This window comes from Colobus angolensis, unplaced genomic scaffold (assembly GCF_000951035.1).
Source record: "Colobus angolensis palliatus isolate OR3802 unplaced genomic scaffold, Cang.pa_1.0 Scaffold70, whole genome shotgun sequence".
Classification (NCBI taxonomy): Eukaryota; Metazoa; Chordata; class Mammalia; order Primates; family Cercopithecidae; genus Colobus; species Colobus angolensis.
In genome coordinates, this window is record NW_012120710.1 from 6,630,552 (window position 1) to 6,648,872 (window position 18,321).

Below are 18,321 nucleotides of genomic sequence, written 5' to 3' on the forward strand. Positions count from 1 at the left end.
ACACCGCATGTTCTCACTCATAGGTGGGAATTGAACAATGAGATCACTCGGACTCTGGAAGGGGAACGTCACACACCAGGGCCTATTATGGGGAGGGGGGTGGGGAGAGGGATAGCACTGGGAGTTATACCTGATGTAAATGATGAGTTGATGAGTGCTGACGAGTTGATGGGTGCAGCACACCAACATGGCACAAGTATACATACATTACAAACCTGCATGTTGTGCACATGTACCCTAGAACTTAAAGTATAATAATAAAAAAAAAATTTAAAAAAAAAAGAGTGGGGAAATAGTTCACGAAGACATTGTGAAAGAATGACATGCTGCTATTATTTTCATTCAGCCCATTAGGAAGACCTCCTTCCACATATATGTATGCTTCTTAAAGACTTACCAAATTATTCCAGATTGCATGATTTATTATAGTGGTTCCCACCTGGTAATCAGGCCTTTCATGAGTAGCCAAGGAAGGAAGCAGGGGTTTCACAACCATTACTGAGAATTCATTTGTCTTCCATTTTACTCTTCTCCTGTAAGGGTGATGTGATGTGCTGGATCCAACCACACACCGGCTGCCCTAGATCGTTCACCCCTTGGCCTACTTATTGCACATCACACTCATGGCAGCCCGGCAGAAGTGAGACCGGATGGCATTCTGCAAAGGAGGCTGCTTGCCTAGCTTGCCCGATCGAAGCATCAGAATTTTGGGTGTGACAGTGAAGTAAGGAATAACCTATCTAGGTATTTTCCTGAGAAAAGGGCCAACAGTTTCCATCCAATTCTCAAAGAAATCCACATAATTTAAAAGGGATGCTTTTAGAACTTTATGAGATATTAATAAAGAAAAACTAATATGAATAAGAAAAATTATACATATTAGAAGGCATCCTATTACTGTAACTACAGAGTAGTAAATTAGCACCTTTTGGGATCTACTGGGGGAAGAGCCCTTCCTCAAATCAATAAGGTGTGTGCCTTCCATCTCTGCCTAATAATTTTGATCAACTAGTGATCAAAGACCTTTCTCCTCTGGTCTACTTAGCAAGAGATCCAGTGAAATCTCCTGGTAAGTTCAGAAACATCTTTCCTTATAGTTTACAAAACACTTCCACCCATCTCATTTGATTTTCATTCCCATTATGAGACATAGGAATTTTTATTCCTATTTCACACATAAAGAATTGAGACTGAAAGAAGAAAAGAAGTTGGACCCCACAGCTGCTTTCTACTTCCCTTTCATGGAAATTAACTCATTATTTCTGTAATTCAACCTTAAGATGACCTTGTCTTTTTCTTCTGAAGCTTCTCTTTATGTTCTTTCAGCCAACACTTGTGGAGATTCCTCAGCCTAGATTTGTTTGTAGCTTGCTTTCTTGCTTTCTGATCAGAAATCTAACTGCCTTGTACCTGGCAGGGACCACACCAGGGTCTTCCAGCCCCTACCCCAGCAATTTTGGGCTCATAAATCCTCAGTGTTTAGTAACTGGGTCCTTTTTATGTGTTTACATCTGAATCCAAGTTTTGTTCTTCCTTCGTACCTTGCCAGGCATCCTACAACTCCTCACTGTCTATATTTTTTTTTTCCACTCTGACATGGAGATTCACTGACCTCTTTAACCTCAGCCCCAGAACATCACAGAAGTCCCAGGGTAGCCCTGAAAAGGGGTAGAATGATTTGTAGAGAGACACATTAGGTTATGGAGCCCCATTCTTCTCCAAATCCCAACTCTTTCCACACAATAGCCTCTTCCCACACAATACCACCAGCACTCTCTGTCTCTTCAGTATTTAGAGTAACTTTGATCAACTAAAAACTGGTTACAATTTGCTGTAAATACATTTTAATTACTGGACCACCAGTGGCCCCTTCTACTCCCCTATCACTTATAAAACTGATGTTCTACAGTAGAAGACACACCAGATAACTTCTGAATTATCTTCCATTAGCACCCAGTTTAAAATTCACTATCTGTGGAAACTAGAAAAGGGAAAGAAAGCTGGCTAAGAATAAGACTTGCCTAGAATTAATGTTTGCAGATTTGATGCTATCTTTGTCACAGAATTAGCATGTATTCTGCCTCATCCAAATTGCTTTCTCTTTCTCCTCTCTGTCCTCTTCCAGAACTCCCAGCATTGGTTGGAATGTAGGACAGAATTTCCCACAACATGCAGACATCACCCATCTGTCTCTAATTTCACAAAATGACAAACTGAAATGGCCCCAAGAGCCAAAATTTCTATTTCATTCTTCTCTCTGATATTCCAGTAAGGCCACTGGATTTTCTTTTATTTCAGTATTAGTTGAGAGTTTAAGGCAGAATTGAGAAAGGAGAAAGTAGACCCTGAGAATCTCATTGCTATGCTACTGATGAGAATTTGCAAGGAGCTGAACCACTCACACCCAGTCAAATTGCAATCAGCCCAGGAATTAGTTTAGCATGTTTTCAACAGCATAGAAATTACTGCATTTCCCCTGGAAAATGTAAACCAAAAGACTCTTTTGAAACCTGGAACATCTCTCTGAACTGTGGCAAGGTGGGATAAATGTCTTACCCTATTGTTGCATCTTACTCAGCAATTGCAGTCAATGACTTCGTATCTCAGACATAGACTTGGTTATGAAAGTCAGCATTTCTGAAACAAGATGACTTCTGAATTCTCTTATTCAGAAGTCCTTAAAATATACTGAGGTGTGCTTGTATGTGTGTGCATAGATAACTCCAAAAAATCATGAATAAGGATGAAACAGTATTTTCAAATGCTTCACATTTGCCTGGATGATAGTTTTGCAGGAATTAATTCTAACAAAATACATAGACTAAAGCTCAGGGAATAGAGCCAGATGTTGTGGCATTCACCTGTAGCCCCAGCCACTTGGGAGGCTGAGGTAGGAGAATCACTTGAGCCCAGGAGTTTGAGTTCAGCCTGGGCAACATAGCAAGACCCCCATCTCCAAAAAACCAAAAAAACTCAGGGAATGGGCACACAGTATTGTCACTCCCTTGAGAAGAAATATGCATGTCCAAAACTAAAGCAGTCCAGAAGATATTTAATTTGAAATCAGAAGTCCTGAGCTTTCATCCTCATCTTAGTTTGAAGTGGGCTGAGCCTTGGCTTCACCCACCTGCAAAACTTCAGTGATCAGCAGAGCATTCTTTAGAGCAGTGGTATCACAAGGAGGATCTAATTAACAGTTACAGAAAGTTGTAATTGACCTTAAGTGGCCAACTGTGTAAGTTTGGGCTTTCCCAAGGCACAGCCTGAGAGTTGGACTTGGATACAGGTGGCTTACTGGGAGTTGATCCCAGAAAGCAGGAATGAGGGACTGGGAGAATCATAAAAGAGGGTATGCCGATGCCAAGGGTCATCATCAAGCACACCGTGGTGCACACTGGGGCTCAATTCCATTGCAGTTCCTGAGAAGGGTACAGAATGCCTCCCAAAATAGGCCACTGAAAGACAGTGGAGCATCTATCCACCAGTTCCAATCCCTATTTGCTAAAGTTTGGCCCCGGGGCACTGATTCTCTTGCATTGCTTCAGTAAGCTCCTCCTACAGCTGAAGAAGAATCTGGGGCAGAATGAGAGAAAACGCAAGTTGAGAGCTTGAGGTGAGATTCCAGCAGCCTACAGTGAGTATGAGCTTACATAGAGTTGCCTACCAGAGCTAAGGCTAAAATCACTGGTGGTCTTGGGCTTTGATGTGGGCACCACAGCATTTCCTACACTGAGCTGAGGTTCACTCACAGTGTTCCCATACTTATTCCATCCTCAGAAATAATCAACAGAACCTGACCATCATTTTCCTTATTATAAACTATTCTGCCTTGGATGATTTCTCCTTGAAAAGTCATATCCCAGCCGGGCGCGGTGGCTCAAGCCTGTAATCCCAGCACTTTGGGAGGCCGAGACGGGCGGATCACGAGGTCAGGAGATCGAGACCATCCTTATTATAAACTATTCTGCCTTGGATGATTTCTCCTTGAAAAGTCATATCCCGGCCGGGCGCGGTGGCTCAAGCCTGTAATCCCAGCACTTTGGGAGGCCGAGACGGGCGGATCACGAGGTCAGGAGATCGAGACCCTCCTGAGCTGAGATCCGGCCACTGCACTCCAGCCCGGTCAAAAGAGCGAGACTCCGTCTCAAAAAAAAAAAAAGAAAAGAAAAGAAAAGTCATATCCCTTTGCTTTCAGGCCTTCGCATACATTGTTGCTAATTTTCAGAACACTTTCCCTGCCCACTCTTCCCCATCCTGTGTATACTTTGCTATCTGGTCTCAGCTTAAAAATTATTTGCCTCAGGAAGCTTTCCCTGATCCCTGGGTAGGGCATTTGCCCAAGTTATGTGTACCCAATGAACACGGTAAAGCTTGTTTGTGCTGTTTATCTCATTTTATATTGCCATTGTTTGTAATATCTGCTCCTTTAAGCATGTAGGCATAAGCATGTAGGTTACCATTCAGTGTAACACTTGGGTGAGCTCAAGAAACTTGCTCTTTTGTTATCAGAAATACTCATGAAACCTAACGTAGTGCCTGGCACAAAAGCTAATCTATTTTGTTGTTGTTGTTGTTGTTGTTGTTGTTGTTGTTGTTGTTGTTAAATGGACTTATGAGTGGATGGGTCAGTGAATAAATGAATTGATGAGAAAGGCAAAAACATCAATTGTCACTCAAATCTGTCTGAAAGTCTGTATTGTCTTCAGAGTGATTATTCTGGAGCTTTCTTTCCAGGACCTCCTGCCTGGCTGGGCCTTTCTGGGAAGAAAAAAGTGCAAATCAGTTGCTGCAGAGTTTTCCTTGGGATTTCTTTATCTCCGCATCTCTGCATTACACCTAGCTGACTATGCCCCAGGGGTCATCTTGTTGGTTTGTTTTGTGGGTAGCACACACCGGAATAAGCAGTACCGTTAGTTTTAGTCCTGGCCATTCAAACCCAGTGTTTTTTTCTTAAGCGGAGATGATCTCTTCACTGTCAAACTACCCATGTCCTCCTCGCATCTCACTCTTCTTGACTTGTCACTCTCAAAGGATGCGAGCCCTGCACAAGAGCAGAGAAGAGAGGAGGGCAATGGAAACCCACCTCCAGCAAGTTGCGTTCTTCCCACCACAAAGAGCCAAGGAAAATGTTCTCCTGGGGTGCAATCAGGACCAGGGCTCCTCTGACTCAACCCCCAGATGACCTAATAAATAACAAGAAGAGGACAGAACATTCTAGGAGTCAGAAAGTCTCCCCATAAATGTCAGAGGAAGTGCAGGACAGTATCACAAGAGACCACAAGGGATCACAGAGCTGCCCGAATTGGCGTAAGGCCACAAGTGCCCTGATAAATGACCAGAATATTACAGTGGGGGATCCCCGAGCAGGCTCAGAAGGCCAGCAAGTCTGTATAAGGGACACTGGCACAGGGAAGAGGTCCTGAGTTCAGGTACATCTCTGATGCCTGGGATGACAATCTCAGTCCAAATCCTGGAGTGAGAGAGAAGTGGCCAGGGTCCAGTTGCTACCTACAGTTCTTCATTCAGGCCATGCTACTTCTTGCCTCCTCAGTGCCTGCTGTCTTTTCTGCCTGGAGGGTGCTCTTCCCCACTCCCTACCCTATTACTCTGGTATTGCTACCTGTGTTTGGCTAGGTTTGCTTATCCTTGTTCCCTGATCTCCCTGTCCCTGCATTGTCCCACAGTGTCTGCCTCCCCTGCTAAACTGTGAGGACCCTAAGGAGGGAGCCATCTTATTCGTGTGTGTATCTATCTAGAGTAGGTCCCTCAATCAAACTGAATAAATGAATGAATAAATGAGTTTACAAATTATCTGAGACCAGATCTTCGAGAGAAGGCAGAAGCTATTTATCAGAACAGGCACAAAACCAGATTGAGATCATCAATGAATGTAATATGAGACAGAGTCCTAAAGTCTCAGGCAATTTCTCCTTAAAACCCCTCTACCAGAAGTCAAGATTGGTGTGCATTTTTGAGATGAAACTGAGTTTACAGATAAAAGTTTCACAGCCTCAACTCTGTTTGGCAGAGACTAAAGTCAGGCAGACTGACAGTATTTTCAGTGGACTGATTCTTTCATTCCCCTGACTTGGCAAGAGTTAGGACAATTTGGAAGTGACAGATGGTTAGGAGGAAATAAAGTGGTATTTGTTTTTAAGGGTAAAACCAGTACAAATATAATTGACCTGCTGAAATCTCTCCAACCCAATTTTTTTTCTCCACCCTCAATGTGCTCCAGCCTCCTCAGCCTTCTCCCAGTTTGTTGAATATACCAAGCTCTTCACTGCCTCAGGACCCTTGGACATGCTATTTTCTCTGCCCCGAATTTACGTCTACCTACATTTTAAAATATAAACTCCTTCTCTTCTACAAGTTTTAACTTAAGTGATAATCTTCAGAGAAGCTCTTCGCAGCCACTCTGTTAAAAGCATGTGTTACCCATCACAGCCCATTAAATCTCAACCTCTTCTCTTTTTTGCATTTATCATTTTTATACAACCTTTAATTACTTCATTTATTTATGTACTTATTAGTGGTCATGAAGGGGATAGTCCTCAATGCTGGGACATAATTTCATAATGACAGTGATCTAGGCTAGCTTGTTCATTGTTTTATCTTCAGCACTTAACATATCACTAGGAACCCAGTAAGAGGTCATTGTTATCAGTCCTGTCGTTGTTGCTGTCACTATCATTTTCAAAAGAATTTCTGCAGCGTTTATAAAACTGAACTGATTTATCAAATCATGGACTCAGGCTTGAGTTTCTTCATTTTCTACGTATTTTGTGTATCTTGTTTCAGAAGCATTTGCTAATGCTTGCAGGACCATCTCAGCATTCAGCAATACATATTAAAGAATGGCATGTAGGTCTGAGTCCACCTTATGAATAAATCCCTCCTAATAAAAGAAAATGAGATTTCATGATTAAGGGGTTTAGAAATAATCAAGAGAGGGTTAAAAATAAAACTAGCAGAGGCCGAGTAGACCAAAGAATAGCTACTGGCATGCCTTCCAAAATAATGTCCCAGATTATGATTTCACATGAAAAAAATAAAATAATTTCTTGCCAAGCCATATAAAAAGCACGAATTCTGAGAGAACTTAAACAGAAACTAAACCTTGATAGGCCTTTAGAGTGCAGAACTCTCCCAGAATCCACTTTTCCTGGCCATTCTGAATGTTCCCTAGTCTAGCTTACCATCATCATGGTGATGCAGTACCATCAGTAGACCGGTCCTAATTACCCAAACTTGGCCTGCTGTGTTAATTTTTTTTTTTTGAGACTGAGTCTCACTGTGTCACCAAGCTGGAGTGCAATGTCACCATTTCAGCTCACTGCAACATCCACCTCCTGGGTTCAAGCGATTCCCGTGCCTCAGCCTCCTGAGTAGCTGGGACTACAGGCATGTGCCACCATGCCTAACTAACTTTTTTTTGTATTTTAGTAGAGACAGGGTTTCACCATGTTCGCCAGGATGGTCTCGATCTCCTGACCTTGTGATCTGCCCGCCTCAGCCTCCCAAAGTGCTGGGATTACAGGCGTGAGCCACTGCACCTGGCCTGTGTTAATTTTTTTAATTTCCCTAAGGAAAGTTTTTAAATGAACTCTATCAGTTTGCAAATACTGGAAGAAGTTCCTGCTCAGGCCCTAGGTATTTTAAACATTAGCCTTTTTTTTTCCCCCATGTTTGTCTCATCACAGCAGTCTAGCCATGTCCCATCTCCTTTAAACTAGATTTCAAAACTAATGAGTTGTAAACAAAATGTTCCTTCCTACATGGAATACTAGTAGCTTTGTCTGCAGAAGGCTTAAAAATAAACATAAGACAGGAGAAGCCGGCAAGATGGCCGAATAAGAAGACCTCCAGTCTGCAGCTCCCAGAGAGACCAACGCAGGAGGTGGGTGATTTCTGCATTTCCAACTGAGGTACCCAGTTCATCTCATTGGGACTGGTTAGACACTGGGTGCAGCCCATGGAGGGTGAGCAGAAGCATAGTGGGGTGTTGGTTCACCCGGGAAGTGCAGGGGTCAGGGAACTCCCTTCCCTAGCCCGCAGAAGCCGTGAGGGATGGTGTCTTGAGAGATGGTGCTATCCAGCCCAGATACTACGCTTTTTCCACAGTCCTCCACAGAGCAGATTTCCTCGGATGCCTACACAACCAGGGCCCTGGGTTTCAAGCACAAAACTGGGTGGCTGTTTGGGCAGACACCAAGCTAGCTTCAAGAGTTTTTTTCATACCCTAGTGATGCCTGTAACGCCAGTGAGACACAACCATTCACTGCCCTGCAAAAGGGGGCTAAAGCCAGGGAGCCAAGTGGTCTTGCTAAGCAGATCCCACCCCCATGGAGCCCAGCAGGCTAAGAACCACTGGCTTGAAATGCTCGCTGCCAGCACAGCAGTCTGGGATGCTCCAGTTTGGTGGGGGAGGGGCGTCTGTTAATACAGAGGCTTGAGTAGGCAGTTTCTCCTCACAGTGTAAACAAAGCTACCGGGGACACTGGGAAGTTTGAACTGAGTGCAGAACACACCACAGTGTGGCAAACCCACAGTAGCCAGACTGCCTCTCTAGATTCCTCCTCTCTGGGCAGGGCATCTCTAAAACAAAGCCAGCAGCCCCAGTCAGGGGCTTACAGATAAAACTGCCATCTCCCTGGGATGGAGCACCAGGGGAAGGGGCAGATGTGGGCGCAGCTTAAGCAGACTTAAATGTTCCTGCTTGCCTGCTCTAGAGAGAGCAGTGGATCTCCCAGCACAGTATTCAAACTCTGCTAAGGGTCAGACTGCCTCCTCAGGTGGGTCCCTGACTCCCATGCCTCCTGACTGGGAGACACCTCCCAGCAGGGGTGGACATATACTTCATACAGGAGAGCTCCAACTGGCATCTGGCAGATGCCTCTCTGGGATGAAGATTCCAAAGGAAGAAACAGGCAGCAATCTTTCCTGTTCTGCAGCCCCTGCTGGTGATACTCAGGCAAACAGGGTCAGGAGCGAACCTCCAGCAAACTCCAGCAGACCTGCAGAAGAGGGGACTGCCTGTTAGAAGGAAAACTAACAAACAGAAAGCAATAGCATCAACATCAACAAAAAGGGCACACATGCAAAAACTCCATCCAAAGGTCACCAGCATCAAAGACCAAAGGTAGATAAATCCATGAAGGTGAGGAAAAACCAGCACAAAAAGGCTGAAAATTCTAAAAACCAGAATGCCTCTTCTCCTCCAAAGGATCACAACTCCTTGCCAGGAAGGAAACAAAACTGGACAGAGAATGAGTATGATGAATTGACAAAAGTAGGCTTCAGAAGGTGGGTAATAACAAACTCCTCTGAACCAAAGGAGCATGTTCTACCCCAATGCAAGGAAGCTAAGAACCCTGATAAAAGGTTACAGGAACAGATAACTAGAATAACCAGTTTAGAGAAGAACATAAATGACCTGATGGAGCTGAAAAACACAGCATGAGAACTCCATGAAGCATACACAAATATCAATAGCCAAATCAATCCAGCAGAAGAAAGGATATCAGAAATTGAAGATCAATTTAACAAAATAAAGCATGAAGACAAGAGTATAGAAAAAGAATGAAAAGGAATGAACAAAGCCTCCAAGAAAATTGGGCCTATGTGAAAAAACCAAACCTACACTTGACTGATGCACCTGAAAGTGACAGAAGAATGGAACCAAGTTGGAAAACACTCTTCAGGATATTATCCAGAAGAACTTCCCCAACCTAGCAAGACAGGCCAACATTCAAATTCAGGAAATACAGAAAACACCACAAAGATACTCCTTGAGAAGAGAAACCCCAAGACACATAATTGTCAGATTCACCAAGGTTGAAATGAAGGAAAAAATGTTAAAGGCAGCCAGAGAGAAAGGTTGGGTTACTCACAAAAGGAAACCCATCAGACTAACAGCAGAACTCTCTGCAGAAACCCTACAAGTCAGAAGAGAGTGGGTCCAATGTTCAACACTCAGCTCTGGACCAACCCAGAATTTCATATCCAGCCAAACTAAGGTTATTAAGTGAAGGAGAAACAAAATCCTTTACAGACAAGCAAATGCTGAGGGATTTTGTCACCACCAGGCCTGCCTTACAAGAACTCCTGAAGGAAGCACTAAATATGAAAAGGAAAAACCAGAACCACCCACTGCAAAAACATACCAAATTGGAAAGACTGTCGACACTATGAAGCAACTGCATCAACTAAAGTGCAAAATAACCAGGAAGCGTTAAAATGACAGGATCAAATTCACACATAACAATATTAACCTTAAATGTAAATGGAATAAATGCCCCAATTAAGAGACACAGACTGGCAAATTGGATGAAGACCCATCAGTGTGCTGTATTCAGGAGACTCATCTCACATGCAAAGACACACAAAGGCCCAAAATAAAGGGATGGGAGATCTACCAAGCAAATGGAAAGAATAAAAAAAAAGCAAGGGTTGCAATCTTAGTCTCTAATAAAACAGACTTTAAACCACAAAGATCAAACGGACAAAGAATTGCATTACATAATGGTAAAGGGATCAATGCAACAAGAAGAGCTAACTATCATAAATAAATATGCACCCAATACAGGAGCACCCAGATTCATAAAGCAAGTTCTTAGAGACCTACAAAGAGACAGACTCCACGCAGTAATAGTGGGAGATTTTAACACCCCACTGTCAATATTAGACACATCAATGAGACAGAAAATTAACAAGGATATTCTGGACTTGAACTCAGCTCTGGACCAAACAGACCTAATAGACATCTACAGAACTCTTCATCACAAATCAACAGAACATACAATCTTTTCAGTGGCACATTTCACTTATTCTAAAATTAACCACATAATTGGAAGTAAAACACTCCTCAGCAAATGCAAAAGAACAGAAATCATAACAAATAGTCTCTCAGACCACAGTGCAATCAAATTAGAACTCAAGATTAATAAACTCACTCTAAACCACACAACTATGTGGAATATGAAAAACTTGCTTCTGAATTGCTGCTGGGTAAATAATGAAATGAAGGCAGAAATAAATAAGTTCTTTGAAACCAATGAGAACAAGGACACAACGTACCAGGGTCTCTGGGACACAGCTAAAGCAGTGCTTAGAGGGAAATTTATAGCACTAAGTGCCCACAAGAGAAAGCAGGAAAGATCTAAAATTGACACCCTAACATCACAATTAAAAGAACTAGAGAAGAAAGAGCAACAATTTCAAAAGTTAGCAGAAGACAAGAAGTAACTAACATCAGAGTAGAACTGAAGGAGACAGAGATATGAAAAATCCTTCAAAAAATCAATGAATCCAGGAGCTGGTTTTTTGAAAAGATTAACAAAATAGATAGACCACTAGCCAGACTAATAAAGAAGAAAAGAGAGAAGAATCAAATAGACAAAATAAACAGTGATAAAGAGGATATCACCACTGATCTCACAGAAATATGAACTACCATCAGAGATTACTATAAATACCCCTATGCAAATAAACTAGAAAATCTAGAAGAAATGGATAAATTCCTGGACACATACACTCTCCCAAGACTAAAACAGGAAAAAGTCGATTCCCTGCATAGACAAGTAACAAATTCTAAAATTGAGGCAGTAATTAATAGCCTACCAGCCAAAAAAAGGGCAGGACAAATGGATTCACAGCCAAATTCTAACAGAGGTACAAAGAGGAGCTGGTACCATTCCTTCTGAAACTATTTCAAACAATAGAAAAAGAAGGACTTGTCCCTAACTCATTTTGTGAGGCCAGCATCATCCTGATACCAAAACCTGGGGGAGACACAGCAAAAAAAGAGAATTTCAGACCAATATTCCTGATGAATATCAATGCAAAAGTCCTCAATAAAATACTGGCAAATCAAATGCAGCAGCTCATCAAAAAGCTCATCCACCACGATCAAGTTGACTTCACCCCTGGGATGCAAGGCTGGTTCAACATATGCAAATCAATACATGTAATCCATCATGTAAACAGAACCAATGACAAAAACCACATGATTATCTCAAGAGATGCAGAAAAGGCCTTCAATAAAATTCAACGCCCAGTCATGCTAAAAAACTCTCAATGAACTAGGTATTGATGGAATGTATTTCAAAATAATAAGAACTACTTATGACAAACCCACAGCCAATATCACATTGAATCGGCAAAAGTTGGAAGCATTCCCTTTGAAAACCTGCAGAAGACAAAGATGTCCTCTCTCACCACTCCTATTCAATATAGTTTTTGAAGCTCTAGCCAGGACAATCAGGCAAGAGAAAGAATAAAGGGGATTGAAAGAGGAAGAGAGGAAGTCAGATTGTCACTGTTTGCAGATGACACGATTGTATGTTTAGAAAACCCCATCGTCTCAGCTCAAAATCTTCTTAAGCTGATAAGCAACTTCACCAAAATCTCAGGATACACAATCAATGTGCAAAAATCACAAGCATTTCTATACACCAATAATAGACAAATGGAGAGCCAAATCATGAGTGAACTCCAATTCACAATTGCTACAAAGATAATAAAATACCGAGGAATACAACTTACAAGGGATATGAAGGACCTCTTCAAGGAGAACTACAAACCACTGCTCAAGGAAATAATAGATGACATGAACAAATGGAAAAACATTCCATGTTCATGGATAAGAATAATCAACATCATGAAAATGGCTATACTGCCCAAAGTAATTTATAGATACAATGCTATCCCCATCAAGCTACCATTGACTTTCTTCACAGAATTTGAAAAAACGACTTTAAATTTCATATAGAATCAAAAAAAGAGTTGTATAGCCAAGACAATCCTAAGCAGAAAGAACAAAGCTGGAGGCTTTGTGTGTTTCCAGGTAGCTGGAAGTCATGCTACCTGACTTCAAACTATACTACAAGGCTACAGTAACCAAAATGGCATTGTACTGTTACCAAAATAGGTATATAGACCAATGGAACAGAACAGAGGCCTTAGAAATAACACAACACATCTACAACAATCTGGTCTTTGACAAACCTGACAAAAACAAGTAATGGGGAAAAGTTTCCCTATTTAATAAATGGTGTTGGGAAAACTGGCTAGCCATATGCAGAAAACGGAAACTGGACCCCTTTCTTACACCTTATACAAAACCTAACTCAAGATGGATTAATGACTTAAATGTAAGACCTAAAACCATAAAAACCCTAGAAGAAAACCTAGGCAGGACCATTTAGGACATAGGCATGGGCAAAGACTTCATGACTAAAACACCTAAAGCAATGGCAACAAAAGCCAAAAATTGACAAATCAAATCTTATTAAACTAAAGAGCTTCTCCACAGCAAAAGAAACTATCAACAGAGTGAATAGGCAATGTACAGAATGGAAGAAAAATTTTGCAATCTATCCATCTGACAAAGGGCTAATATCCAGAATCTACAAGGAACTTAAACAAATTTACCAGAAAAAAAAAAAAAAACTCCATCAATAAGGGTGAAGGATATGAACAGACATTTCTCAAAGGAAGACATTTATGTGGCCAAAAAATGTGAAAAACAGCTCATTATCACTGGTCATCAGAGAAATGCAAATCAAAACCACGATGAGATACCATCTCAGGCCAGTTAGAATGGCGATCATTAAAAAGTCAGGAAACAACAGATGCTGGAGAGGATGTGGAGAAATAGGAATGCTTTTACACTGTTTTGGTGGGAGTGTAAACTAGTTCAACCGCTGTGGAAGACAGTGTGGCAATTCCTCAAGAATCTAGAACTAGAAATACCATTTGACCCAGTGATTCCATTGCTGGATATATACCCAGGGGATTATAAATCAGGCTACTATAAAGACACATGCACACGTATGTTTACTGTAGCACTATTCACAATAGCAAAGACTTGGAACTCACCCAAATGCCCATCAAGGATAGACTGGATAAAGAAAATGTGGCACATATACACAATGGAATACTCTACAGTCATAAAAAAGAATGAGTTCATGTTCTTTGTAGGGACATGGATGAAGCTTGGAACCATGATTCTCAGCAAACTAACACAGGAACAGAAAACCATACACCGCATGTTTTCACTCATAGGAGGAAACTGAACAATGAGAACATATGGACACAGGATGGGGAACATCACACACCAGGGCCTGTTGGGAGGTGGGGGGCAAGGGGAGGGATAGCATTAGGCAAAACACCTAATGTAGATGACAGGTTGATGGGTGCAGCAAACCACCATGGCACATGTATACCTATGTAACAAACCTGCACGTTCTCACATGTATCCCAGAATTTAAAGTACAATTAAAAAAAAAAAAAAGGAGTACAGACAAAAAAAAAAAAAACATCACTTTCAAAGTCAGGGCACAAACTTTGCTGGTCATCCCTGCTATTCAGCTCTCTTCCACACAGCCTTTAAGGTTCAGTCCAAGCTCTGTAACCTCATACAAATCTGCTATTCTCCTGACCACAGTGGCCATCCTGAGCACTCAGAGTTTGAACCCGCAGCTCAAGATTTTATTGTTCTCTAGTTGTATAAGATAAAGGAGGAACAAAATCAGATGTGTTGGGAGAAAAAAGACACTAAATTTTGGCAAGAACTCAGTTTTGCATATTACATAGGCAATCTCATTTAATTCTCACCACAATCCTATAAATAAGAATTATTCTTTGCCATTTCCAAGATGAGGAAACTGAGGTCCATACTATACTAAGAAACTTGCCTGCAATCCAGAGCTAGTAAACATTAAAGTCAGAATTTGAATCCAGGTCTTTACCACAAAACATGCTCTGTCCTCTACATTGCAGAATTAGTTTTATCTCCTCTCCTCCTTCACCCCCAGGAACAGATCATACAAAGGAACCAGACAAGAAAGATGAAGGATATGAAAACCATAGCATGTTTCAAGAGTAAGTATTTATATCAGGCATCTATCAGGTGCAAAGTAAGTATTTATATCAGGCATCTATCAGGTCCAAAGCTCCTCAGAGCTTTGGAAAAGAGAAAGGAAAGTTTACATCATGTAGGAAAAGAAAGCTGTCTATACAGCATTGGGCACTGTGGAAGAGATACTCTTGACAAAGTGAATACAACACACAAGGGGGATATTCAGAACAGAGGAGACCAGTAAGCATCTGCAGGCTGTCTGCTGGTTATACCACCATCTGCAGTGTGTGGTGTAGTTTTAGTCACTAGGGCACATGTGCTGTGCAATCCACAAGAAGAGCATGAGGATATTCATGCTCAGGAGGTCATGGTTAAATCTTCAAACAGCTAAAGAGTTATCTTTTATAAACAAGACACTTGAAAATGTTCTGTGTAACTCTAAAAAGCAAAACTGGAACTAAAGAAGGAATGCTACATGGAAGTCCATTTCCGCCTCATATGGGACAGAATCCTGACAGTTCAACAGAATGAATCACCTCTGGACATTGGCAACTGTCATTGTTGACATGATGATGCAGCTTGGAAAGCCATTTATCAAGTATATGGTAAAGGAGATTCATGTATGGGGAATTAAGATTGGCCTGAAGCCCTCTAAGATCCCACTCAGCTGTGTAATTCTATGACTCAACTTGCATTTAATAGAGCCTTATCCCACTGCAGAGAAATTTGCATTAATTTCCGATTGCCACCATAACAAATTGCCACAAACTTAGTGGCTTAAAACAACAAAAATGTATTATCTTACAATTCTATAGGTTAGAAGTCTGCTCAAAAGTCTGGTTAAGTTTCACTGGGCTAAAATCAATGTGTTGGCAGGACTGCATTCATTTCTCGGGCTCTAGAGAAGAATTCATCCCTTGCTTTTTCCAGCTTCTTGATTTATGGCCCCCTTCCTCCATCTTCAAAGCCAGCAATAGTGGGTCGAGTCTTTCTCACCTCACATTATTCCACTCTCCTCTTTCCTTTTCTTCCTCTTTTACAGACCCTTGTGATTACAGTGGACCCATTCAGACTATCCAGGACAGTCTCTCTAAGTTAAAATCAACTGTTTGGCAATCGGAATTCCATCTGCAACCTTAATTCCCCTTTGCCATGCAACATAACATACTCACAGTTCCCAGGAATCTGGTTGTGGATACCTTTGGGAGGGAACTTTATTCTGCCTACCACAATGAGGTTCTGAAAAATGCCACCAGTACATTCTCACACTTCAGGAGGTCATGTGAGTTAATAACACAGGCTGTGACAGTCTGCCTTTCCTAAAGTTCACAAGGCATGGGATAAGGAATTGGCAAGAGTCCACCAGGCCTCCCTGGGTTATGTGGGGCTCAGCTTCTACTTAACACTAACCAACTAAATAAAATGGTAGAAAATATTTTCTGTTGGGTAAGTTTTACCTCTTGATATCAGATGCCAAATGACCTAACTAAACATTGACTCCTAAACATATCTCGAGACCGAAGTCTTTAGGTAGCTAAGCAAATGAATCAACTAAAGTTATCTAACAAATTATCTAACCAAGGTACAACACTAGTGAGAAAGGAAAAGTTCAAAACATTAAAAAGCAGCTCTTCCCTCTTTTCTTTCACAACCAGAGATCATCACAACCAGAGATCACAAACTAGATGCAACTTTGATGCAACACTCTCACCCATAGCAGCAGACACTCTTACTCCTTCACTCTTCCCATAGCCTGTGACAGCCTTCAGGAGTCTTCTTCAGTCTATGCCCCAGGTAGGCACTAGCAATTACCAGAGTTGGCACATGAGAAAGAAACCTATTTGCCATCTCCTTAGGAAAGATTCTGTGTTCCATGGGTTGGGATTTAAGACTGATGCTTTAGTAATTATTGTGTATAAGAATGAACTAGAAATGTGCCTTCAGAAACAAAATGTACAATTATAATTTCAACTGTCTAAGGATTACAATCTAGTAGCTGTTATTGCTATTTTGTTTCTTGTTAATACAATTCCCTATCTCACACCATACTTTGTATTTATCTAAAGTTTTATCCTTACACTACCCTGGGATCTCTGTCATTTGAATCACAGTGGAATTCCTAGTTGAAGCAGAAAAAGGAATTAATTTGCTATCATCCTCAAAAATTCAAGCATAGATTTGGCTTTGGCCCTTCCCAGGGCCTCAGATGATGCTGTTGGGACCAGCACTGCCCTCATCTCCACTAACCCCTCTGCCTTCCTCTGGTGACTTCATTCTCCTCCATGGAGATGAGATGGCTCTCAGAAGCTCCAGGTTTACTTCTCATCCATCAGTGGGAAAGATAATGCTCTTTCTCTGTATCCCTCTACAAAGATCCTGAACAGAATTTAACTTTAGTGAATTTTCATTGTCCTAGCTAGGGCCGCGTGCTCATCTGCAAGCCAATGACTATGACAAGAGAAATGCAAGCCTCCGATTAGTCAGCCCTCAGTCAACCGCTCACTCCTGGAGCAGGGATTACATTCAGTGTCGTTTGAACCACATGAAACAAAACAAAGAAAGAAATGGGTCCTCGAGGGAAAATTGGTATACTGTTACCAAAGGGAAAACAGATACTGGGTAGGCAGAAACATTAAACAATTACTATACTTAGGTGACAATTTGAGTCAGAATATTTACTGCTCTCTTGTCCACTATTAGCTAACAGAAAGACAGAGAAGAAAGTATCATAATTTGAACAGGAATAGGGACTGGGGAGACTGTACAAAGCCTGGAGTACAACCCAAGGAAGTGGGACATAAATGGGACACCACAATACAAGGACCATGGACTATTTGCATGATATCTTGGGAAGAATGTCCAGAAGATATTCAACAGCCACTGAAAAGGGAGGACTCACCAAATTTACAAGCCTCATTTATTTTGCCTAACCCTGAAATAACTTCTAAGAAAATAAAAAATAAAGCAAGAAAGCAAAAGGACTTGGGGCAGATAATCTGACTTTTAGCCCCACCACTTACCAGTGAGTGGTATTGCTTGGGCATGTCACTTATCATCTCAAAGCCACAGTTTGTTCTTCTGTGACATGAAACTTATGGTTAATTCCTAACTCACAGAGAATTAAATGTTGTCATATGTGTACGAATAATTTCTTTATTTTTTTAAATATACTTTAAGTTCTAGGGCACATGTGCACAACGTGCAGGTTTGTTACATATGTATACATGTGCCATGTGGTTGTGCTGCACCTATTAACTTGTCATTTACGTTAGGTACTTCTTCTAATGCTATCCCTCCCCCCGTCCCCTCCCCACAATAGGACCCAGTGTGTGATGACCCTCTTCCTGTGTCCAAGTGATCTCATTGTTCAATTCCCACCTAGGAGTGAGAACATGCGGTATTTGGTTTTCTGTTCTTGCGATAGTTTGCTGAGAATAATGGTTTCCAGCTGCATCCAT